At 47.7% G+C, this 25,835-nt stretch overlaps 1 long non-coding RNA gene across 1 annotated transcript; it reads left to right on the forward strand.

Moving 5' to 3' along the window:
• The first annotated feature begins 3,332 nt into the window (after positions 1-3,332).
• On the forward strand, positions 3,333-10,432 carry LOC128330660 (uncharacterized). Its single transcript, XR_008310196.1, has 3 exons — positions 3,333-3,462; positions 9,362-9,429; positions 10,306-10,432. It is a non-coding gene; the product is annotated as an uncharacterized LOC128330660 (long non-coding RNA).
• Positions 10,433-25,835: the final 15,403 nt, after the last annotated feature.

A 25,835-nucleotide genomic window follows, 5' to 3' on the forward strand; every position in this document is an offset into this window, starting at 1 on the left:
AGCCCATGCCAGGATCGCTGGAGAGAGCATTCAGTTTACCACCCTGCTTTCTGCCTTGGAATAGCTTCAGCGTTGTAGTAAGGGCCTCAGATATCTTTCCTGGCAAGGGCGTCAGTTTCGCCATTGCTTCAAGAGGTCAACTTAGTCGGGATGAATCATTATTTCTTGGACAACGGACAAGCTGTGATCAAGCTACAGGGTCGGGTGGGGAGAGGGGGAGGCAAGCACTTCGATTCGGTCTTATTCTCAAAAACAAGGGTGGCCAGGAATCAGGTCAGCCTAGGAGTCCCACCAGTTGATCTGCATTCTGCACGCATTTTTCGGATCCCAAATGTCACATCTGTTGATTGCACCAATTTAGCCTGCAGGTTGTTGGGGTTTTGTGATTATGTAGCAAAGCACCAAGAAAGCGATCACTCCAGTCGCAGAGTTGAGTTGCTGCAGCTATCTAAGTAATATGCACGGAGATCGTGGTAGAGTCAAAGTTACTTAACTAGGGTTTTTTTGGTGAAATACATTTGGGATAGGAAAGAACTATCCTACCTATCAGCTACATAATGAATAGGTAGTGGGTGGTGGGTGGGGAGAAAGATGTTTCCATCTTCTCTCTAGGAGGAAAGGAAGAGGACTGACTCACTGCAGGTACCTGAGGAGTCAAAGCAGGGGTTAGGGAATAGAGGAAAGCAGGGACAGGGAAAGGAGGCCCTCACTAGCGACCTCTACTCCCAATACCCCTGGTGGTCATCAGGATAGTTGGTGCAAAAGGTCTATGCACTGAAACTCCATCTTCTCCAGCACATACAACCAAATCCTATGGTCTACGGCAGATGATGGGGGCATACAGGTAGCTCAGTAGTAGAGCATCTGCTTTGCGTGCAGAAGGTCCTGAGTTCAATCCCTGGCAGCACCTACAGGTAGGGCTGGGAGAGACTCCTGCCTGCCTGCCTGTGTCGACAATACTAAGCTAGATGGACTAATGGTCTGATTCGGTAGAAGGCAGCTTCATCGATGTTCCTCCTTCCAAAGGGCCATAGGAAGTCCATGTTCATTTGGAAGGAACCAGGGCTTTTCAGGGGCATTCCCTGCCACTCCTTTCAGTACATCTCCCAGGGTATCTGCTTTGCATGCAGAAGGTTCCAAGATGAGCTCCCTGGCAGCATCTCCAAGAGAGGGCTGAGAGAGACTCCAGCCTGCCACCTTGGAGAAGTCGCTGCCAGTCTGGGTAAACGGTTCTGAGCTAGATGGACCAAGGGTCTGACTCGGTATAAGGCGGCAGCTTCCTATGCTCCAAAGCCCAAGTGAGGCCATGCATTCCTATGCAGGTCTCATGTCTCCCGGAACCTGAAGGTGAAATCTCTGGGCTCCTCTGACTCAGGAACAGCTAGTAGGGATGTGCACAAACCTGTTCAGAGGCCCTTTTAAAAGCCTCCGAACAGGTTCGAACACCGGGCAGTTCAAAAGTTTTGAAGGTGGCGGGGGGATAGCCAGAAGTAGCCTGTGCATGTGCGCATGTCGGCGTATGTGCGTGCATGCGCATGGGCTACTTCCAGTCACTTCCAGTCCGAGGAGAGGACGGGGCAGCAGAGAGGTACACTGCTGCCCTACCGGACAGGTTTTTAAGCGAGTGCTGGTGGGGCGCTGGGGGGTGGGGTAAGTGCACCCTCCTCTGCCCTTAGACTTACCCCCACCACCACCTTTGAACAGGCCCCTGCTGGTTCTGTGTACATCCCTAACAGCTAGGAATGACCCTCTCCTGACATCCCTGTGTCAGTCAGGGGCAGGAAGGCACTGTTGACTGGATTCTTTGGCAGAGGGGTGGGCAACCTTGACTCTCCAGCTGTTGTGGAACTACAACTCCCATCATCCACAGTCATAATACATCGTGGGGGTGATGGAAGTTGTAGTTCAACATCAGCTGGAGATCCAAGGTTGCCTAGCCTTGCTTTAGCATGTGTGTGGGCAAATTGGTGGCCAACAAAACAGAGAGCAGCAAAACACTATTTAGTGAAAGGTTCCAGATTCCGCCTTCATCAGTGACACGGAGTGGCTTGATTTCAAAAGGGGCCTTGGCAACCAAGGTGACGGGACAAAGTGCCATTGCTTCTGGGCTGTTCCCACCAACCAGGGCACAGCTCATCAGCTTCTTATTGTGTGGGCAAAGACAGTAAACAACTTTCCCCTCCTTGTTTTTATGCGTTTATTTTTGGAGAGACATAATCAAGCACAGGCGTTGAGGATAAATGTCTGGAGCGTGCAGTTTTCCCCCTTTCCTCCTCCTCCTCCCCTTCTTTTTAAAAATGATTTCAAAAAGCACAATGCCCCACTCTCTATAGTAATGATTCCCCCCACCTTTAAGTACCAAACAACCAATCAAGTCAAATGGTTCTATTTCTTTTGCAATGCATTATTTATTGAACTCCCCCCCCGCCTTTGCTCAATACATGGTTCTTAAAAGATTTTGCCTAAGGATCCTTCAGAGGCATAATACCACCATTAATTACATATCCAGGCAAGACAAATGGTGTAAACTGCATAGCCTGATCCAAAAGGTTTTGCTGCATCACTTTTAAAAAGTTTTGCAATAGATACATGAGTTTCTTCCCTCCCCGCTTTTCCTTGGAAAGTTGTGGTTCTTACATTGCTGTCCAGGGACCATCCATGGTCCCTGATGCACCTTTAGATGCCACTTGAGACCATGATGAATATTATATAGAAAAATGAGGAAAAGACAAATCTTAGGATTTCTAATTACATGCTAAAGAGCCAAGCCACTTTTCAGTCTCCATTTTGAAGCTTAAACTGGCAGATGGTTTGCCTCTTCAGCCTTGCAAGTGGCGAGCTCAAAGAGGATGAGGAATGAAATTATATGGAGCAAGTCCCGTTTCTAGGTAGGAAGCATTTAGGCAAGCAACAAAGAAACCTCTTGCTGGAATTCTCTAGAGGAGTTGCTCTCTTCCTGAATTATGTTGCAGTGAAAGAAAAGGTGCTATCATGATGAATAGAACCAAGTGGACAGTATCTAGATCTCAGCTGGAAAATATAAAATATAATGCTAATGCAATTAAAAACATATTTATTGCAACATTTTCTGTTATTGTGTTAATTTGTGCTGTTCACTGCCTTGCTGCTTTCAGAGAAAGATGGGATAGAAATGTTTGAAACAAACAACAAACCATGTTCTAAATGCTCATGTGTCTTCTCAGCCTTTGCACCCATTGGTCAAAATTGTAGCGGATGGGCCCAGATTTATTTCTCACTGAGTAATGCTCTGAGCTTGGGATAGTTGTCTGGCTAGAAATTCTTTTGTGACTAAATCATTGGTTGATGAGCCCGGAACCAACCAGAGTGGTTCTAAAGTGGTTTTTTAAGGCATCTGAACTATCCTGAATGAATCCTGGAGAAGGGGGCCTTGGGAAACTTGTGATGGTCACGCACTTCCCTCCTCCTGGCAGAGACCCATAGGTAGGTGTAGGGCTACCTCATTGCTTCCCCACCGCCCCACTCCCCAGGAGGTGTGGGAGTGAATGGGAAAAACAAACCAGCAATGGCTAGGTGAGAGATTCAAGGAAGGATGTGAAGGAGCCTGGAAGGGAACAGCCAAGGCAGAGACCTGTAGCATCTCAGGAGGCAGAGTTTGCCTTCTCTACCTGTGTATTTGTGTAACCCCCTCCCCCAAATATCACAAAGACACCATATCAGTCTGCAGAGACTCTCCTTGCAAAGGAAACCAGAATCCAAGGTGTGCTGCAAACCTTTGGATGAGATTTGGGAGTGGGGGCCTAGTGACGCAATGGGGCAATATTTTCCCTTATGTCCCCAGAGGTAAAAGGACCTAGAGGCTTGGGAAAGGAGCTTGGAATATTCCCGTCGCCTCCACTCTCTCTTGCACTAACAGCCAGTTTGACTCAATGTAAAAGAGCTCCTTAGAGCAGGAGTTCTCAAATGTGGGTCTCCAGACTTGCTGGACTACAACCCCCATCATCCCTTGCCAGGGGATGATGGGAGTTGTAGTCCAACATGTGGGGACCCTAGTTTGAGACCCTTTGCCCAAGATTCTATTTAAATGTTGCTCTTCTTCTGATCTGGTCCCCACACTCAACCCTCCGCATGCATCTGTGTACCACGAAGCTTTGGCCAATGCAGCTGCAGCAAGGTTGCTAATTGCATTGTCCCAATCTGCAGCACCAATGCAACACCAGTCCCTGGTCCGAGGCCCGTTGCATGTGATGCTCTGTGTAGCTTGCCTCGCACGGCTGTTAATTCTTTTATTTATATTAAAATACACACATTGTTGGAAGAAGGCAAAGATGTAAAAATGCAAGAATAGCTAAAAATAGGTCAGGTTGAAGGCGGCCTATCCAGCTGTAAATTATCTGGAGCCCAATAAAACCTCAGCGGATGAGACACTTGGAATGTGAGGAGGCATGAAAACATAATGATATTAAATTAGAGCTTGCCTTCGGAAGGGAAGAGGGCCGTGAATTACGCCGGTGTGAGTGCTCCTCTGGAATCGATAGCGATTCTCATTGCCAGTGGAGAAAAGCTCGTAAATTTTGTTTTATTTTGGTGGTTGGAGTCATGCGTGTCATGGAGAGTTTAAGGAAGCATGCTCCTTCCCTGCCTGAGACTGAGAAGAGAGAAAAATCACGTTGCTTTCCTCCTCCTTTGCTTGACGTCCTCAATGAAGCAGGGCTGAAAAGGGAACCACCATCTCTTCTGCTCAGCAGAAAAGGCAGTGCTGTCATACAGGAGGGGCTAGTAGGATTGTGGGTCTCCTGAGACACATACCACCCGCCCACCCCCCACCCTGCCCCAGGCCTGGGCTCTGAGCTGGGAGAAGCCTGGGGTGTTGAGAGGACTGTGCCACTTCAGGTGGGGGGAGCCATTTTTAAAAAATGCTTTCCCATGTGAAACCTCCCTGCAAATAGAATTTTAAAAACTAACGTGTTGGGGGCAGTGAGTCTTATTCAGGCAGCTCTTCACTGTCCCCTTCTGATTACAGAGGGTTGTGGTGTTTTTTTAATGTAGAGTAGCATTCAAGAATGTCTCCCCACCCCTGCAATGGTACTGCCCATTCTACCCAGGGGCACTCTTAGCCCTGGACTTCTGGGACGAAGTCCGGGACCTCCACAGCCCCTGCCCCCCCCCCAAATCCTCATTAGTCAGTTGCTGTGCCGCGGGCCCCATGTTGCACTGGGCGGCCGAGCATGACTGTGATCTGTTCCGGGTGCCGAGCATGACCTCCGATTTAGAGGCAGAGGGAGGCGTGGGGAAAGAAATCTGTGAGATCGGAATATGTTAAATCGCGTGTTGAAATGCTTCTGCTAATGCATATTTGCATAAACTAGGGATGTGCATGGAACTGGCGGGGGCGGGGGTGGCTCAAAGGTGTGTGGGATACCTTTAAGGGTGGGGGAGGGTGCTTTTACCGCTCCTGCCACGTTTCCCCCGCTGACGCTACACTTTAAAAATGGCAGTGTACCTCCCTGCTGCCTCCGTTGCCCCATCGGACCAGAAGTGACAGGAAGTACCTGGTATGCGCATGCACGCGCACATCGCACACATACCCAATGCGTACACGAGCACACGTGTGACATGCACGTGTGCCCGACGTGCACACATGCGTTGGGTACTTACTGTCACTTCTGGTCCAACGGGGCAACGGGGGTGGCAGGGAGGTACGCTGCCGCCCTGCCGGACCCTTTTAAAGTGTAGCTCCAGTGGGGGAAACATGGCGGGAGGGGTGAGAGCACCCTCCCCCACCCTTAAAGGTATCCCTCCACCTTTGAAGCGGCCAAACCGCTGGTTGTTCGGACCTGTTTGTTCGTGTACATCCCTAGCATAAACATCCCTGGTGTATATTCTTACGGTCTTGTGAGTGCAGTTGCTGTTTGTGTCCTCAAGAAGCCACGTGTTGAAAATACTGCTTAACTTGCAGTGGGGGTGGTGGCTCCAAAGGTCTTTATGTCCAGGCTCCAAAATTATCTAGGTATACTTCGGATTCTACCACCTCGGGAATCTTCCACCTCAGTCATTCTGCTGCATGTGCAGACTAGGGTGGGAAACTCAGGGGGCAGAGTCTGAGAGGTAGGGATGAGATTTCACCATGCAGGGACCGTCTACTTTCAGGCCTACCTGGATGAACTTCAATGTCAGAGCTTGCATTTTCAAAATAAAATGTGAGATTTGCAAAGGCTGAATTCTAGACACAGGTTTCTGCACTTGGCATGGCATGATCCCAGAATACACAGAGATATGGCTATAGGTTGCTCTGTTTTTTTAAATATTATTATTATTTTACATTTATATTCCGCTCTTCCTCCAAGGAGCCCAGAGCGGTGTACTATATACTTGAGTTTCTCCTCACAACAACCCTGTGAAGTAGGTTAGGCTGAGAGAGGAGTGACTGGCCCAGAGTCACCCAGCTAGTTCCATGGCTGAATGGTGATTTGAACTCGGGTCTCCCCGGTCCTAGTCCAGCACTCTAACCACTACACCATGCTAGCTGCATACAGCATGGCTCCATGCTGGCTCTACAAACTATTACTACTATTATTACTTTATATACTGCTCCTCAACCAAAGTTCTCAAAGCAGTTTACATAGAAAAATAAATGATACATAAATAAGATGGTCTCCTGTCTCCAAAGGGCTCACAATCTAAGAAGAAACATAAAGAAGACACCAGCAGCAGCCACTGGACAGATGCTGTGCTGGGGTTAGATAGGAACAGTTGCTCTCCCCCTGCTAAATATAAGAGGATCTCCACTTTAAAAGGTGTCTCTCTGTTCAGCTGGCAGGATCTCAAATGAGCAAGGCTCCCTCAGCCAAAGCAACATGACAGCTGTGCCTTATCAGGGTGGGATAGAAGCATTTGCAAAGTAGTGGCAAAGGTCAGGTCCTCGTATGAGGGAGTGAGGAGCAACCATTTTGTTGCTCTGGTTTTGATTACCCTTCTGGTGGACTAATGTGCATAAATATAAGACAGGCCCTGCTGGATGAGGCCATCGCTCAATGGTGGAGCATCTGCTTTGCATGCAGAAGGCCCCAGGTTTGATCTCTGGCATCTCCTGGTAGGGTTTGGAAAGACTCTTGCATGAAACCTTGGAGAGCTGCTGCCAGTCAGTGTAGAAAATCATGAGCTAGAAGGACAAATGGTCTGACTCGTTATAAGACAGCTTCCTGTGTTCCTATCAGACCAAAGGTCTAGTATCTTGTTTCCCACAAGCAGCTACTTCTGTGAAGCCCACAAGCCAGGTGTGAAGGCATCTCTGTCCCCTCTCCCGGTTTTGCTTCCCAAAAGTTGGTATTCAGTGGTATACAACATTGGAACATGCAGGCTCTGTTTAGTCATCGTGACACATCGATAGCATAGACACACACATAGCGCCAAACCTGAGGTTCAGAGGAGCAGCCAGAGCCTGCAGAACGCGTGTGTGCCCTACTTGGAAAAAGACTGTCTTGGAAAAGATACTCCAAAATTGGATGTGCTGTACAAATCCTCTACTTTTGGCATATTCTGCCCTACTTGTGATATGGAACCTGGCATCTGAAACTAGGATTTGTGGCGAGGGAAAGATGTTGGATTCCATATCACAAGTAGGGTAGAATATACCAAGATTGGTGGGTTCGTACAGCACACACAATCTCTGCATATCCTTCCCAAAATCAGAACTAGGGCACATACATGTTCCTAGGGTTCCAGCAGTGCACTGATCCTCAACTTTGGTGCTACATGTGAACCCATAGACTACTTCTCCACAGATCTGTCTAATCACCCTTTAAAACCATCTAAACCACTATACTGTGGCAATGGACCCCATACACTAGTAACACATGGAATGCTTTTTTCTGTGTCCTGAACGTGCTCTGGAGATATCCAGATCTACTTAAGAAAGTCAACACTGTCTCCATTTTGTTATCATTCCACTTGTAATGTCTCCCCTGGGCTTACCTCCCCTTTGGGAGGGATTAAGGAGATAGTGGGAATCTGCTGATTAAAGGGATAACCGTCTTGCTCAGAAGAAACCACCACGGGGCTCAATTTGCTTGATCATTGCTGGCCAGTTAGCAGGATGATTTGAAAATGCTATTGATCATCAGTTTTTGCTTCCATAAACAGCTTGGGTTTAAATTCTGGATTAATGAAAAAAGAAAGAAACACCATATTGTGTCAAAGCTGGCTTTGAACATAGCACCTGCTAATGTTGCAATGATAAGCAGAAACAGGTACGTGTATAATAAGAAGGGTGAGAAGCTGTCGGCAAGGTTGTTCTTTAAAGCCCTGTCTTTCAGTCATGTCTGTGCATGTGGCATGTGGGATCATCAAACAATTGGGCCAAGGAATGGCTGGAGAACATCTGCTTTGTGCTTGGGACTAGAAGGTCATAGACTGCAGGCTTGACCAGAGAATGGATGTTTGTGATTGTACAGAACTTGCAATTTGTTAATTTATTTCTGCAAAGTTAGAATTTAGGTCATTAGAATCCTCAGTGGGGACAGTTTTGAGAGCATGTTTTATCTATGAAGGAGATTCGTACTGACATAATGGCCAAATTCAGGCGTAACAGGAAACCGGAGGTCCTTTCACCTCCGGTTTCCTTACCTGCACATCCAAATCCAGGAAACTGGAGATTGTGGTGCAAAGGGACCTGTGGCTTCCCTCCCTGAACTCCAATCTGAACCTTCAGTTCAGAGTGGAGTTTTGCTGCTGCAACCTCTATTTCTGGGGCACCAGCGTTATATCCGGACCCCGGCACTGCACTTTCGGCCGCATGAAACTGGAGTTGAGGGAGGAAGCTCCTCCCTCACTCCGGCCCGATTGGTTGTGTGAGCTGTCCTTCTGTCAAGAAGGAAGCCCACACAGCCAGATCCCCTGCCTCTCTGTAGTCTTGCTGACTGCAGAGAGGCAGCTCTGCTGAATGTCCGAATGCAGATGGATGAGATGAGCAGGAGGGAGGGGAGCATGGAACTGTGGTTCCACATCCCATCTGAAGGCGGCCAATGTTTACATTATATGTCTAACATAACATAACATAACATAACATAACATAACATAACATAACATAACATAACATAACTTAATTAAAGTCTGGATGGATTGATTAATCTTGTAATGATGCCACTGAATAATATTTTTTGAGATCAAAACATGTTCCGCAAGAATAAATTCCATGTATCAACAATAAACAAACCCAGACTTATGTTTGTTTAAGCGAAACATAAACAGTATATGATGTTGTATAAATTATTTAAAAACTAAGAATATATAGAGAGAGATAGAGAGCGAGAGCGAGCGCTTTGTATTATATTTGTTAGTATTCATCCTGACTTTGTTTTTTTTATACCTCCAACCATTGTAGGAAGGAGGATGCTGAAATACGCTGGAGCTGCCTTAGCCTGATATAGAAGGTTCTTTGTATCTCCCCAGGTATTTGAAAGTGAAAATAGTTTCCCTGCATTAAGGCATGAGTATGGCGACTCGTTCTGGTCCCTAGAGAGAGTCACTGATGGTGTCCAGCCTCCCATATGTGGTGTTTCTGGAGAATCCATTCCTTGATCCAGGCCAGGTTCTATATTAGTTACAGTTTTCGTTGACTCCTAGACTGGAGGTGGGGCAGGCATACCGTACAATAAGCTGCAGGAGAAGAGAAAGCAGCCTTCACCTGCCTTTCTGTAATCAAGACCTCTTTCATTAAGCCATTAACATTCTTAATTATACTCCATGGCCTGGTCCTTCTGTGCCACAACTCTTTCCTCTGGATTCGACACCCTGGTAACTCAGAGCAGGGGCCAAATTAGTCTTTGGTCCCAAAATGTTGTCAGTCTACAACTCCCATTGTCCCCAACCACAGTGGCCAAAGGCTGCTGCTGCTGCTGGGAATTGTAGCCCAACAACAACTTGGCACAGGGCTCCAGCCTGACTTCTGAACCTCCGGTTCCATGTAGACCCTCTGATAGCACCAATGACTTTCCACAAATTCTGTCTGGCAAGGAGGCTGGGATGTTGTCGGATGGTGATCTCTTTATAGTCCTGTTCAGACATTACACTGTGCATGTGCAAGGGTGTCAGTACGCATGTGCATGTTTCGGGGTGAATGACTGTACATATGTTCACTTTAAAAGTGAAGCCTCTTCAGTGCAGGCTACAAGAAGAAAGTGTGCTGCTATTCCTATGTTCAGCATTACTTGTAACTGAATCAATCCTGTACTTAAAATACTGCACACAGATTGTACGTGTGTTGGACATAATGTGAATAGGTCTCTTGCCTTGATTACTATATAACCCTTAATGTCTTTCCACTAGAGAAGAGGCTATTTCCATCATGTGGCATTAGGGGTCCCTCTCTGCCACCAACTCAAGGATCAGATTGCTGGCAAATATATATATTCCAACGTAATAGATCAAGATGGAAAACCCTTTGATCGAGGTGACTCAATAGGCCTCACATCACTAAGTGCAAATATGTACTCTGTTGAATTGAGTTACTCCTTGTTAGTCCATTACAAGGAAAGCTTTTTAGTAGTTACCTTCAAGGATACTTCAGAAAAGAATCTCAGCAGCAACTTGGGCTAGGCCTGGAGGAAGATACTGTAGAAGTGGCTGTAGAAATAAACATTTTTGCTATGCTTACTCTGGTGTCTACTGGAATTGATTAATGTTCTGCTTTGATGCTGCGAGTGCCTAGGATTGTGTATTGCATTGGTGGAGCAGGACCAGAAGATCAGCCTGCCCATCTGTATAAATGTACAAATATGAAGAAAACAACATTAAAAACCCCCACCAATTATTTTAGTCCATGAGCCAGGCCCACAAATTTTGGCCCTTGGTACCATCTTAGGGGACGGATGCTCATAGTGATTTGTGGCAACATTTAACCTGTTTGAGATGGAAAATAGATGATAGCACTGAAGCACTTACAGCTTTCTGCATATGTGATCATCCCTTCTTTATCCCTCCCCCCAAACAGTTAGGGTAAAATTGCAGTCATTTTATGCACAGAGCAAAGGGTTAGGGTCAGGGCTAGGCCAACAATTAACACATTGTTATGCTCTCACCATGGGGTAATCTTTGGAGGGCATTCCTGCCAATTTCTATTTCCATTCCTCTGACAACACCGGTAAACTTTGCTAGTTGTTTCTATTTTTTTAAATCTTTTAAAATCTTTTAGAACACCGTTGCAAATTTGGCCACTGCAGGCCTGATAGACTAAAAGCCTAAGAACACACTGAAGGCTGAAAGTCTGGCAATGTTATCACTTGTTTCCCACCTCTAAGGGTGAAGACCTTGTTGGAAACCACCACAAGCATTCGTCCACCCAGATAATACTAACTCCTCCAGCTGGCTCACGGTCAGACTGTTTCTCTGTGATGCCTCACAGCAGCAATCATCTTAGAAACGCCTTTTCCTTTGAGTTGAAAGCAGAAACGCCTCTTCTCAGAAGCTGTCTGCCACATGGAGTTTTTATACGTGCTTGCATTTGAAACAACAAATGGCATGGGCAGCCCTCCCATGGGTCAGGGTGAAGCAGTTGCATCAGGTGCGAGGAGGGGCACAGAGGGGTGGCAAATGCTGGGTCTCCCCGACACAGACACCACCCTGCCAGGGCACACTGTACATTCCCCATTTCTCACTGCTGATGGGATGCATAACGCCTCCACCCCTTCCCACTAGGGACCCCTCTCTGCCACCGCTGCCTGGCTTGGTGTCCCCCCAACCCACACCGCCGCCTTTACAGCATGGCCTGGTTGTGCTGAATACCCACCCATTAGATGGAGGAGGCATCGTATTGTTCATTGCCTCATGCCACAAATGCCTTTGACGGCCCCTGATTGATTTAAAAAACCTGCTGCCTAATTCAATCAGGTGCACACTTTCCATCTTTCAAAACAGTCTAGTGATGTAAACGGTTGATCAATTCAACAATGCAGCCTTTATGCTTTCATATTTGACTGCCAGGAGGACTTGGTATGAAGCTGGCAGCATTGAGCAGGCTTGCCTGAGAGGCCAGGAACATTTCCAGACGTGGCTTTTAGCTCACGATTTAGGTTTTTCATTGTGTGTTAGAGTGTAGCCCGATATCAGTCCGGGGTAGAAAAATCCACTGTTTGTGTCAGCTTTTTTTGGCAAATAGGAACTCGCAGTAAAGCCTTGCAATAAAGCCGTGGTCAAGCCTGCTGTCTATGCTCCAGGAGTTCTCTCGTTCTGCATGCAGCAATGAAATCCACAAATGTTTCAGGAAGCACATGACCCTGGAAGCAGTGTCCTCTGTGAAGCTTCCAGCAGGACCTTTTTAAATCACAAAAATGAGTTTTCTCCTCCCCCTAGACCAGCTGTTTTTCTAGCTCCCACTTAAGCTCTCCTTCTTGGTTTGTTCTTGGGGCTGGTTTCTGGACTTGGCAGAGTTCCTCGCAAAGGTTGCAATCAAGAGGGAAAATGTTATTTATTCAAGATTCAGCACTAACCAGCAGCACCAGAATCCCCCTTTGAACATGATGTGCCTAAATGCACCTTCTTGGGTTCTTGTCAGAGCTCTTTGATGAAGAGTAACCAGACACAGGAGAAACTTTTCCAAGGCTTTAATATTAGCACTGCTGCAGACAGAGCGGTACCAACTGGTTCACACCTTAGCTGGGACCCTGAATAACAATTTCAATATGTTTTTATACCTTTGCTTAGTGCTTACACAGCTCGAATAAACATCTGCCACGCAACAATGAGAAAACAGGATATGCCTTATCAGCATGAGCCACAGACTTCTGTTTCCTAACTAAGACATCACTTTATCTTTACAAGGCTCTAAGCTTCTGCTAAAGTAAACCCATTAGGTAAGCACGTACACAATTTTCACCTTTTGTGGATTCAAATACATCAAACACATCTGACTTTGTAAGCAAAACCAGGCCAGATCTGTGTGGAGTTGTGAGGAAGTGGTGGAAACACCAAACTGCTCTCCAAAGTCTCTGGAGGAGATCAAGGTGGGCTCAGGTCTGGGCTTAGATCCTGTGCCACTTGCCTACCTCCCTCTGTTTACTGTAACAGGCTGGCAGGAAGTCATCTCTTGACAAAGAGAGGCATAGAGAATTCTCTTCTGTGGCAGAAGAGATGCTCTAATTCCCAGCTCAGCATTTCTCAAACAGCATGCTGCAGGGCACTAGCCCGTATGCCGTGCTGATTTGCTCTGAGCCAGGCCCCAAGCAGACTTGCCCCATAATGCACAAGGAAGGGCACCATTATGTCCTTCCTGGTACATAAAATAAACAAAGGATGCGGCAGCTTTGCCATTGCAAAAGAGAGAGGAAACACTACCGTGTTTTCCTGAATAGAAGACAATGCCAAGTTTAAGACTGTTGGTAGTGAAGGACTCTGCGCTGTCTCATGTCTCAATGGCAGAGGGGGACAGATTAGTGAGTCAGAGGGCTAGAGGGGTAAAGACATGGGTCATCCCTTCTCTCTACTGCTCTGACACTATCCCTTTGATATGTAGATTGCTACTCTCAGGGACTTCCTTCCTTCCTGCCACTTCCTCTTGCTCTTTCTTCTCCCTTGCAACACCCACACTCCTCTCTCCCTGCACCATGTGTGCAGAGATGCAGAAAACATCCCTCTGCATCCAACTAGCTAGATAGATTAGAGATCCTGTCTCTCCACTTTCCTATCTAGAATGGAGTTCACCAATAAATACTCCTTATATTGATTCGGAACTATGAACTGGCTCCAAGTTTCTTTTACTCTCAGCAGACACGCATGCCTAGGTAGACTCCACTGTGTTGTGCCTCTGTGCACTCTGCTGTAATAGAAGGGTATCTCTTACCAGAGAGAATTCCCAATAAAGACAACCCCCTTAAAAACATGGGTGAAATATAGGTTATTCCTATATTTCCCAAATATATTCCCAAAAGGAAAGGAAAGTAAAAAGTGTGCCGTCTATTCAGTGTCGACTCCTGGGCGTTATCCACCCTGGCCACTGCAACGTTGCTGAAGCGTTTCGGTTGAGTGCTCATCCAGATTGCCCATCAGGGTCGCCACGTTATAACATGGGTGCCGTCCACACTCCCCACGCCTGGATTCGAATCATAACGATGTGATTCTGCCTTACAACGCTATTAATGCATTGTCTGAAACTAGCTGTATTTTTCCGTGGTAGGGAGGCTTGATACGGACTTCCGATGTTGCAGCATTTGCAGCATTTGGCAGTAAGGACTGCTTTTTTTCTATACTGTTTAGAAGTTGGTTTTTCTTGCTTCTTCCTGCCTCATCAAATGCTTTGCACTTATGACAGGGGAGGCAGAGCCGGCGGGCACTGCACACAGCAGGGAGGGAGGTAGTCTCCCTTCTCTTCCACCCCCACTGCAGGGTGAAGTGCTGCTTATGGTTACGGAGCCCTGTGGTTGTCTTTAGTAGAATACAGGAGGGGGTTACCATTGCCATCTCCTGCGCAGTATGAGAGGAAGAGGACCCTGAATTTAAGATGACCCACCCACCACCACCAAATTCTAACATCAGAGAACTTGGAAAAAACCTAGTCTAATATTCAGGTAAATACAGTAAGTATATGTCTTTTTGGGGGGGCGGGGGGGGGGAGTGTGACCCTTTTTTAAAAAATGCAAGTGTGCCTCAGTTTTAAAAAGGTTGGCAAATATTGCACATTCAGACAAAAGACATCAAGGAGCATTTGCTGGGTTTTGCACACAGATTTAGAACGGTGCAAACCAAGTCTAAATCTTTGCCCAGGCAGCCTCCTCAGATATATTGCTGACACTTTGATTGGGCATCTCCTCCGAGGAGCTCAGAGTTGCGTTAATAGAAAAGGAAAGATGTATTGATACCTAAACCAAATCACAGGATGAGTGAAGCAGGCCACGCGACTGATAGGGGCAGGGCAGGCAGAGGCAGTGCACTGAATGAGGGACCCGCAGGCTGTGTTCTAGGAGTGGCTAAGCTCAAGCAGCAAGCAAGCAAGAAAGAAGAGGAGCAGCAATGAGCTCACACAGAGCTAAGCAGGGGCGTTCAAGAACAGAATCTCTTCATCTGACTTCTGCCTCTTAGCAACCAACAAGCACCACTTGAAGCAAGAGTGGTACTTCAGCCTCACAACAACCCTGCGAGGCAGGTTAGGTTGAGAGGTGGTGATTGCCCAAGTGAGCTTCTTCATAACTGAGCTAGGATATGAACCTCCATTCTCAATGTCAGAGCCCAAGGCTTGAGTGAGGCATGCTGCTAACTATATTTTAAAGAGGCCTGCCTGACCCTGAGAATGCCTCTTTTTTAAAAAATCCAGATCAGCTGCAGGGGACCCAGTTCAGAGCTGCAAAGAGTCACCATGGGGGCAGCAGATTGGGGGTGATTTTTAGCAGGAAAACAGTGCTGGGGAAAGGCTTCCAAGGCTTCTCAATCTCAGTCCCCCCCAAGTTATTGGACTACAACTCCCATCATCCCCATCACAATGGACAAGGTCGCTGTGGCCAGGGATGATGGGAGTTGTAGTCCAACAACATCTGCGGGCCCAAGTTTGGGAACCCTCGGGTTGGGGTGACAAGAGTTTTAGTCCAATAGCATCAAACTAGTTTGAGAACCCCGGGATTAACCCCTCCCACCCCATGCACTGTGGTCCTGATCGGAACTGAGGCCCCTGTGGCTGTTTTAAGTGAAAGGAAAGGGCCTTCCAGGATTAAGCACTCCTCTCTGAAAGGCAATTAGCTGCTGCATGCCTGGTTTGACCCCCAAGATGCTGCGCCTCACCTTGAAGTCTGGAAACGGCTTTTATTTGAACAAAATCTTGGAATCCGGGTGGAAACATCTTGGACTACAAGCAGAATCCTCTGATTCATCGTGCAGTCGCGGTGCTGGCTTAAGCGACTGTTTCTGCCCACACAGCCTCAGTTCCCACCACTCAGTTACTGGGGAGCTGCTCTGTATGGGCCGGCTTTTGGGGGATTTCTTGCATTATTCTCTGGCGCATCTGAAATGTGAGTTGCATTCCGCGGATAAAGAACTGTCACAGCAATGAGTCAGATGGGACATTTTCGGCCTCTCTTTTCTCCCGCCGCCCCCACACGATCCTCCCGCAGAGGCCCCAAATTGGGAACCGCGTTCTGTTTGGCATCTTGCAAACGAGAGGCGCCTCAGCCATTCACTGAGTGCTAAATACTGGCAGAGCTCAAAGGAAGCCTCCGCCTTAGATGAAGGAGCACAGCCAGCGCGTATGCAGGCTTGCTGGTGCCAATCTCAAAATGCGGGAGACTGGCAGAGATGGGCCAAGATCTCACAGAGACTGTTGAGTCACTTTGGCTAGAGTGGAGCTTAGGAACCCGTGTCCCCATTCAAATCAAATAATCCTCACACATTGATGCAAGGAACGCATTGGTTTTATTTGTTCCCTACTTTTCCTTCCAAAACGTTTCAAGCAACTCAAACCTAAGCCCTGAATACGAGACCGAACGGGGGAGCCTATACCTGTTTAGTTGTGTGTGAACAGAAGAACTAGGATTCCCAAGCAGTCTCCTATCCAGGCCATGCACAGCTCAGACTGACTTAACTTCAGCCACAGAACTGCACCAGGGGCCTTCAGATCGTTCTCTGTGCCAGAAACAGAACATAGGAAGCTGCCATATACCGAGTCAGACCATTGGTCTCTCTAGCTCAGTATTGTCTGCACAGACTGGCAGCGGCTTCTCCAAGGTTGCAGGCAGGAATCTCTCTCTCAGCCCTATTTTGGAGATGCCGCCAGGGCGGGGACTTGGAACCTTCTGCTCTTCCCAGAGTGGCTCCATCTAGGGATGTGCACGGAACCGGCTGGCCCGGTTCGGTTCAAGGCTGGACCGGCCTCGAACCCAACCAGGCCAGATCAGCCCAGCACCCCCTCGACCCCACCCAGTTAGCTCCGGGGGTGTGTGTGTGTGTAAGCTTGAAGTGTAAATAAATAAATAAATACACAAATACATACATACATACATACATACATACATACATCTTTTTAACCTTTACTCTCCTCGGGGGAGTTCCTGTAGGCAGCGGAGAGGTCCACGGTGGTTCCCCCTCTCCCGCTGGCCTTCCTCATGCTGCCGTTCAGCCATTCAGGTGCTCTTCGGCTGGTTTTCTACCTTCATCTGGCAGCCCGGTGGCCATCATGGAGGCCGCATGCCTGTGTACATGGCTACTGCATGGACCCTCCATGGACGCCCCCCCCCGCTGACTCCAGGAACTCCCCCGAGGGGAGTAAAGGCTTTTTTGGTGGGTGTGGTTTTTTTACAATTTCAAGCTCATGAACCCACCGAACTTTGGAGGGGGGGTGTTCAGTCCAGGGTCAGACCGAACAGGGGTTGGTTCGGTTCGACGCCGAACGGCTGGACTGAACGTTCAACATTGAACCTGTTTGCACACCCCTAGCTCCACCCCCTGAGGGGAATATCTTGCAGTGCTCACACTTCTAGTCTCCCTTTCATATGCAACCAGGGCAGACCCTGCTTAGCTAAGAGGACAAGTCATGCTTGCTGCCACAAGACCAGCTCTCCTCCCCAGATAAAGCACATTTCAGTTCAGCAGCCCAAACAACCGGAAGTTCAGAAAGTGCCCTTTCCCACAATCCTGAGAAAGGGCTCCAAGGCAAGGGGTGAGGGAAGGATGCCTTTAAAAGCTTACCTCTCCCCTTGCCAGATGATCCATTCCTCTTTGCTGGGTGTGCGGATTGCACACCCAGATGATTCTCCACCGCTGCTGGCCCCAGGGAGGTTTGGGGGCCGAAAGGTCCTTGGAACCGGTGCATTATGGGGATACCCCAGTGCCAGCAGAGAGCTCACATTCTCCCAGCTGTGGCTGCAAGCAGCTGGGGCTGACAGACGACTGGAATAAACAAGGTTAAAAAAGTGTGCTTGCTCCCTTAACCTCGTTTTGAAGGCGGGCTCCAGAGGCGGGTTTGCCACCGTGCCGCCACCAGGAACTGTGGGGCTCCCGGCAGTTGTACAGTTTTGCCTGCGCGTGAGAATAGCCCCAAAGAATCCCAGGAAAAGAAAGGTACCTTTCCCCTCTTGAGGCTCTGTGGGCAGGTGGACTCTGGCGGGCCCATGGCCCCCTTTCAGCTCCATGGATGAGCAGATGAAGACTGCAGCTGGCTGAGAAGATGCCTCTCTGCTCTGTGTGGATGGCAAGGACTGGATGTTGTCACGGTCAGGCTGAGGCAGGGGCAGTCCTCTCATGAGGTGAGGCGAGATGGTTCCCTCAAGCAGCTGATTGCGGGGGCACCAGCAGCGGGACCAGATGCCCTCCGCTGCCACCATCAGAGCCGCTGTCTGGGACGACCTGATCCTTGCAAAGCTTGCAAGAAGCACAAGGCGAGAAGAGGAGGTTGCTGGCAACCTTCCCTTCGCCCCGCCCCACCATTTTCACAGAGTACAGGGGTTGATTCTGAAAGGGGGCTGGCCCCACCAGGGGCATGAATTTGGCACCTCACCTGTCGCTGCAATCCCTCCGTCCACACCTGGATTGAGGCCATGGCTGGCCTTACCATACCCAGTGCAACTCAAGGCAATTTGTAGAGTTGTAAATTATGAGTGTGTTTTTTTTTTTTAAAGCATAGGACCCCAGTCCTTGTAGGGACCGGACCCTGGAAAAAAGTGGCCCTCTGAAGCTTCGTAGCGGGTGAGGGGAACAACAATGCCAGGCTGACATGCCCTTCAAGAAGGTATTTTATTTGAGAGTATTCTTGTTCCCTAAAATGGGCCCACTATAAAATGGATTCCTCAACTATAAACTTCCACTGCTTCCAGAGTCCCCCATCTTGCATATAGGCAGACATCTCTCCATAAAGCCTTGGAAACTGGGGAAAATAACTGCAGAAACAACCAATGCCCTTCCTTTGGTTGTCGCTGCTTTAAAACAGGCATTTCACTTAATTCAGTCAGGACTGAGCAATTTCCTTAAAACCTCTCTGAAGATAACACTATTCAAAACCTGCTTAACGTGGGGGGGGGGGCAGAAAGAACAAATACTTGTCCCGACGGGCAACAGTGACAGGCTTTGCTTCTTTGAAAAATACGATAGTTCTGCACAGCCTCAGCCTTCAGTGGCGGGTTATGGCAGTGAGAGTCCTCACCTGAGCATCCCAGAGCCAGAGGGCCGAGAAGAGGCATATTCAAGATTCTCTGTGGGAGCTGAGCCATGGACAGCCATTGATGAAAACCAAGGTCAAGCCAATGGTTTGTAAAGACTAATATTGCTCAGGTCACAGCCTGAACTGGTGACCCTTACAGCCCTTCCTGTCGAGGAGAGCAAATGGCTAGCTTGAGTGGCTACATCACTCCAGGACCTTGGAGCCCTTTACTGCCCAGGTTCAAGGGCTCCTAGTCTTGGCCAAAGTGCTCTCTTGGGGACCCAATGACATCTGGGGACCCACCCAAGTTGGAGAATTTGCCCTTGAGAACCCCTGCCCTAGGGAGATGCTCAGTGTCTCCTAACCAGGGTCCCTCAGATGTTGCTGAACTATAACTCCCAGCATACCTACAGTAGCCATAACATATTGTGGTTGGGGAGGCTGGGAGTTGTAGTTCAGCAACATCTGGAGGAACCCTGGTTGGGAACCTATAGTCTTGGTCACTCACTTACAGAGAAGTTCTGTGCTTGGAAAAACCATCTGAGAAAAAAAAAATTCTCCAAAATTTCTCTTTGGGATGAACCGTGAAATTTAGGGATAATTTGAGTTCCTTTTTGGGAGGGACCCTGAAAACCCTGAAATGCAGAGAATATTTTCACTTTGGATGCTGCAGCTGATAAAAGCAATGCAGGTTGCCTGGAGGGGAAAGTGTATTGAATGGTGAGGCCAGCACAGAGGGAAGAGAGGTGGTGTCTGGGCCACTGAGGCAGGGGGAGGGGCTTGTGAGCAGGGTGGGACATCAGCAGTGGCTCAAGGCAAAGGAGTAGGGCCAGGGAACGTAGGAAGCTGCCATATACTGAGTCAGACCCTTGGTCCATCTAGCTCAGTATTGTCTTCTCAGACTGACAGCGGCTTCTCCAAGGTTGCAGGCAGGAATCTCTCTCAGCCCTATCTCGGAGATGCTGCCAGGGAGGGAACTTGGAACCTAGATGCTCTTCTAAGAGTGGCTCCATCCCCTGAAGGGGAATCTCTTACAGTGCTCACACATCAAGTCTACCTTTCATATGCAACCAGGGTGGACTCTTCTTAGCAAAGGGGACAAATCATGCTTGCTACCACAAGACCAGCTCTCCTCTGGTCAGGGAGGCAGGAGCAGTAGATTACCTTCACTTCTAGCGGCAAAAGGCCACAAGCTGCTTCTGACTGGCTGGAGGCCAGGATGGAATTAATAAGAAGGAAAATGCTAGACTCCAGGCCAGAGGACCGTGCCTTTCCATCTCTGGTTTCCAAGCAGGGGAGGCAGAGCTGGGGAGGGGGTGGGGGTGGGGTGAGGGGTCTGAGCCTGAAGATATTGAAGACCTCATTCCACTCTGGCCCTTTTCAGAGTCAGTTGCTCACTGGTTGCTCTCCAGGGTGCTGCAACCCCAGCTGCCCTGCTGCACCTGATTTCAGTTCCTGATATCAGTTCCTGTTATGGCTCAGACTTCTGACTAAGAAGAGTCAGAGCAGGAATGGGAGGATTCGCCTGCTAGTGAGGGCTCAGAGGCACAGCAACAGGATTTGGCAAGGAGACCATACTGTGGAGCTGAGGATTCGCAACAGCTGCCAGACATGATTTCTGATGGGGAGGAGCCTGGGATTTCACCTGTCTTGAGAAGGCGTCTCAAGAGGCAAGCTCAGTGGCAGTCACACAGCTGCAGGAGATCACAAGAGAGGAAGCCAAAGTGTTGACTCAGGGAAGCCTGATTGGCTGCTGGTTCTCTCACTTGCTCAGATGCTGTCTGCAACTTTCGCTGGCGGCAGACAGTGTGCTATTTAAATTCCAGACTTTTCCGAGTTGCAGTTTGCCTTGTTTATGCTTTCCTGCTTTGTTCTGTTAATTCCTTGCTTCTGTCGTCCTTCGCTATTTTCATTCCTTGCTCTTTGTTTTCTTTCACTTATTACTCAGTTATTGTTAGAGGGGGGTACCTAGTTCAGTTCAGGGGACTTAATTCATTTACTGTTTTTCTTTGTGAGCCTTTTATTTTTCATTCATGCAGTTCCACTGCTGCTTTCTGTTAACTCACCGGGGAGTGCTGAAGGGGGTTGTAAATCCTGTTGGGTTAGCCGAGCTTACAGATTTATGACAGTTCCTGCTTTCAGGACAGAAAATCAGCTGTTGATCGGAGTCAAATGTTGAGAGCCAGGGTGGTGTAGTGGTTAGAGTGCTGGACTGAACGGGGAGACCCAAGTTCAAATCCCCATTCAACCATGCAACTCACTGAGGACTCTGGGCCACTTATCTCCCAGCCTAACCTAACTCACAGGGTTGTTGTGAAGATAACAATAACAAAAATGACACCCCTCTGGGCTTCTTGGAGGAAGAGTGGAATACATATGTAAAAACAAACAAACAAACAAAATGTTCAGCCTGGGTGGGTGGAATCATGGCAGTGCCTGGGGACAGTGTCTAGCAGTGTCTAGGGCAGTGATCTTCACTAGTTTTCAAGTGGGGGCCACTGGCCAAAAAGAGTTCAATATGAGAGCCATTTTCCACCTGACCTCCACATAGTCATGCGCTTTCCACAGCATGGTGGTTGACCTTTAAGGGAAATGGAGCCCTGTTGAGCCCCAGCACCATCTTGGAAGGTGTGCATGGAGTTCTGGGAAGTGTAGTCCTTCCCAGCACTTTCCCTATAGAGCTCCATGGGGAAAGCCCTGGGAAGGACTACATTTCCCAGAGCTCTGTGAGCACCTTCAAAGATGGCACTAGGGCTCAACAGGGCTTTGTTTCTCTTAAAGAAGCCTCACCTGCACTGGGCAAAGATCAGCACTGGGTAAGGTCACCTCTGCATGACACCAGGGAGACTGTGTGGGGTATTTAGCTTTGGATGAAGCTTTGCACAGGTTGAAGAAAGAAGTAGTCAGGGAGCTGCACTTGTTGGGAGTTGCCCCTGGAAAACACTGGCCTAGGGTCCGGGAGATGCTCCAATCTGTAGCCCTAGTGTCTCACCATATGGGGTGCTAACCATTCTCCATTCTAGGCTCGGCAGCTTTGGCAAAGCACAATTTTGTCACCAATTATTTATGATTTGATTATAAGTGATTATTTGAGAATTGCCCCCCCCCCTTTTTTTTTTTGCTGAGGATTTGTTAATCAACGAACACATAAGTGAATAAATGAAAATTTCCTCTCAATGTTCAGAGCAGGTCTGTGGTTCTTCCCTGTCAAAACCATGACCCAGTTATGCCAAAGCAGAACATGTAATCCTATAGGCTGTAAAACATTTCACTTTTTAAAGCAGAAGGTTACACACACACGCACACACACACAGCCCCTCACTAGCTCAGGATGTCTCTTTCCATTCTCTTTACGAATCGGCCATAAAAATTTTATAGCAGGGATGAGATGGCTCCTTAATTAAAATGTTTTTTTGAAAAAAATCACTGTGAATTATAGGCAAAGCAAAGGCAGCTTTAGCAACGAAGCTCTGCTCCTCAAACAATTGTAGTTATGTTTGCCTTTGGAAAGAAAAATTAAAGAATCATTTCAAGTTTTATGACTGGGGTAATGAAGTACATTAAAAAAAACACAATGTTGAGCCGTGAAACATGGACATCTCTGTAACACATGCAATTCCCCATCTCCTAGCTAAGCCATAAACTGACAATTTGGTAATATAACACATATATCCAAACAAAATACTTGGGATTTGTGTGGGGATTAGGTCTGAACTGTGTACTCTTGTGTGCAGTACCAAGTCACACAAGGCAAAGTGGTGTAGTGATTAGAGTGTGAGATTAGGTTGGGGGGAGACCTTGGTGTAAATCCCCACTCAGCCAAGAAGCGCGCTGGGTGACCCTGGGGCAATCATCATCTCTCAGCCTAATGTTCCTCACAGGGTTGCTGTGAGGATAAAATGGGGAAGGGGAAAAGAAAAGAAAAGAAAAGTCTGCTGTCCTGAGCAGGGGCGTATCTAGGGTGGGGTAGGCAGGGCACGTGCCCTGGGCACCACTTGAAGGGCGCCATTTTTTAAAACTATTTTTTAAAATGGCCATCAAAAACAAAATGGCCACTGCACATGCTCAAATGGCCTCTGTGAGGCCCTAGAGGCCAGCATGGGGAGGGGGAGCCTTTGCAGTCCCCACGGCCTTTAGGAAGCCCCCCAAAGGGGATACAGGTTAAAAAAATTAAATTTAATATAAGTCACTGTACACACATACACATATGTACAGAGCCAGCGTGGTGTAGTGGTTAGAGTGGTGGACCGGGGAGACCCGAGTTCAAATCCCCATTTAAATCCCCATTCAGCCATGATACTAGCTGGGTGATTCTGGGCCAGTCACTTCTCTCTCAGCCTAACCAACTTCACAGAGTTGTTGTGAGGATGGTGAGTGTACTTAAGACGAGAGGACTTAAGATGGCGAGAGGACTTAAGATGAAAGGACTTAAGACATATAACTGTTTCTTTTTCTGTAACTATCTGTAACCATTTTCTTAAGGATTCTTTGGTGTATAAATGTGCTGCTTCTGTATCAAGTCTTTGTCCTGCTTTGAGCGCGAGCCAAGTAGCACCTTTGCTACTTAAGGGCAAATAAAATCTTGATCTTAAGTCCTCTCGTCTGGGCTGATTATTGGGCTCCATCCGCCCAGGAACAAACCTCCCCTATTGGGGTCAAGGGTACTTGCTACTTCAAGGAGAAACCTAAGTATGTAGTACACCGCTCTGGGCTCCTTGGAGTAAGAGTGGGATATAAAATGCAAAATAATAATAATAATAATAATAATAATAATAATAATAATATTCAGATTGGCACTATGTACAGAGAATCAGGGCTTGTGAATACTGAGCTGAAGCTTATGAGCTAGGATTGTATTCATTTGCTCTTACTTTGCTTCTTGTGATAAGTGAGTTAAATGTGATGTCTTGCTAATATGGCTATTAATGGTGAGTTTGTCTTTGAATCAGTGTGAAATCCTTAGTATTAAGGCCCACCGGGAGTTTCTTGCTCTCTTGCTCTCATTTTAACTGTCTTTCTGAAATACTAGAATATATCCCAAGCAGTGACAGAGTTTACTCTGCATATCCTTTAATAATTTTCAGAGTATCTGGGAAAAGTCAAATTCTCCATTTATTTTTAAAACTTATGTAACAGTGATGCTACAATGCATAGTAGAGAATTAGACAGGCACTTCCGTTTAGTTTTCCAAGTACACCTCCACATAGTATTTGGGTATTTCATGAGCCCCCGCATACTGAAATTTGTAGTTTTCCAGCATTTTTTGGTCTGGCTAAGTCCACTGCTAAATAGTTTTTGAAATATTAAAAGATTAATGAGCTTGACTTGTATTTTTCAGCTGATATTATGGTAAAGTTATCTGGAAGATGGGTGTCAGATGTTTGGGCAGGGGGCGCAATTTCAGTGTTACCCTAGGCACTATTTCCCTAGATACGCCTCTGGTCCTGAGCAACTTGGAGGGCTAAAAATATAATGAGACTATTCTCACGACCCGCAGAAACCAGGCCAAGGGAGTCCAGCTGCAACAACAGGAGTTGCGCGGCTCTCGGCAGCAAGCCCGCGTAATTGCCCCTTCCCCAATGAGGTTGGCGGAGTGCACGCTCCGCTAACCCAATTTACCTTATCGTGTGTCTCCGCAGCGCAGCTCCGCGCCACAGCAACTCACGAGGAGATCCCTGATGAGAAGGCAACAAGCGGCTCGGCATCGGGGGGCTTCCCAGAATGCCCTGTACACTCACATGGTGCATTCTGGGACTTCTGGGGGCCAGGAGGCCCCTGATCCCTGCTGCCCCAACTGGCTCCATGACAGAGCCGGTAATCATGTGGGAGGCCGATCCGACTGCCCAAGTCTAGCCACCTGGTCATCTGCAGGGAGAGTGGGTCAAGCCCACTCAATCCACACAACTCCTTACGGCTCTCCACACTGCTCGTGTGGAGAGTCTCAATGAATATTTTTGTACTTTTAAAAATGGGTTTAAATTTGTACTGTATATTTGTATACCTCCCCAAACTCATGTCCCTGGTCAGTTTATAAAACTGTTTAGTGTTTCTGTTCCGCCTTAGGAATAGTGGTAAAATGGACTGTGTGATTGCTTTACAAGGGATCCTGACATGGTTTGCTCTCTCGTTAAGGACAGACACTATAGCCCTTTTCACACTGGATGCGTTCACACTGTTGGAAGTGAAGGACTCTGCACTGTCTCATGTCTCAGTGACAGAGGGGGACAGATTAGTGAGTCAGAGGGGTCAAGACATTGGTCATCCCTTCTCTACTGCACTGATACTATCCCTTTGAAATATAGATTGCTACTCTTAGGGACTTCCTTCCTTCCTTCCTTCCTTCCTTCCTTCCTTCCTTCCTTCCTTCCTTCCTTCCTTCCTTCCTGCCACTTCCTCTTCTGTTTCTTCTTCCTTGCAACACCCACGTTTCTCTCTCCCTGCACCATTTGTGCAGAGATGCAGAAACCATTCCTCTGAATCCAGCTAGCTAGCTAGATTAGAGATCCTATCTCTCCACTTTCCTATCTAGAATGGAGTTCTCCAATAAAGACTCCTTATATTGATTTGAAACTATGAACTGGCTCCAAGTTTCTTTTACTCTCAGCATACACGCATGCCTAGGCAGACTCTGCTGTGTTGTGCCTCAGTGCACTCTGCTGTAATAGAAGGGTATCTCTTACCAGAGAGAATCCCCAACACACATCACGCAGAACCGCAAGTCCAATGGACTTGCAAGTCCATGCCTTCC

This window comes from Hemicordylus capensis, chromosome 6 (assembly GCF_027244095.1).
Source record: "Hemicordylus capensis ecotype Gifberg chromosome 6, rHemCap1.1.pri, whole genome shotgun sequence".
Taxonomy (NCBI): domain Eukaryota; kingdom Metazoa; phylum Chordata; class Lepidosauria; order Squamata; family Cordylidae; genus Hemicordylus; species Hemicordylus capensis.